Below are 617 nucleotides of genomic sequence, written 5' to 3'. Positions count from 1 at the left end.
TGCTCCAGGACGTTAATATTAAAGCTGAGGCCAACAGTGATGTGTGCCAAGATGTTTGCTTGAGCTCGCTGCTTCCAAACCAGCAAACGGTGCGATCGCTTTAATCAAAGGGTCTAAACCTGCCCTGCCCTGAGCCTCCCCGAAGACCTTCGTTTTGTCTGTGGTCATCCTTTCAGAAGGTCCCTATTGCGCTCAGAGCATCTTGCCTGAAGTTGAATATCCATCGTGTCCCCACTGCGCTTGGTACCCAGCAGCGATCGCCGTTACCCCCTCCCGCGCCGCTCATCTGCTCCAAAGCACCCCCGTTCCCGGGCGATGCCAGACAAAAGTACAGCTAATTAAGCACCTGCCGTTGGCAGATGCAGGACCCTCCGTGGAGCTGAGCACCATGCAAAGGCGGCCGGGAAAACAGCCCCTCGCCAGAGCCCAGGAGCAGGGGAAAAGGGGGAAAAAAGGAAAAAAAAGAGTGATTCAAAGCACTGGAGAAATACTTCCAAGGAGGTATCCAAGAAACCTTGGTTCCAAGAAACTTCGTTACAAACTTCACTCATCACCTCGATAATTAGAAATAAAAATTGCACTTTGGGTAGGCGGGAACAGGCTGGGAGCGGGTGCCA

This window comes from Fulmarus glacialis, unplaced genomic scaffold (assembly GCF_000690835.1).
Source record: "Fulmarus glacialis isolate BGI_N327 unplaced genomic scaffold, ASM69083v1 scaffold15657, whole genome shotgun sequence".
NCBI lineage: Eukaryota > Metazoa > Chordata > Aves > Procellariiformes > Procellariidae > Fulmarus > Fulmarus glacialis.
The sequence above is the reverse complement of the archived record's forward strand: the minus strand, read 5'-3'. Positions refer to the sequence as shown.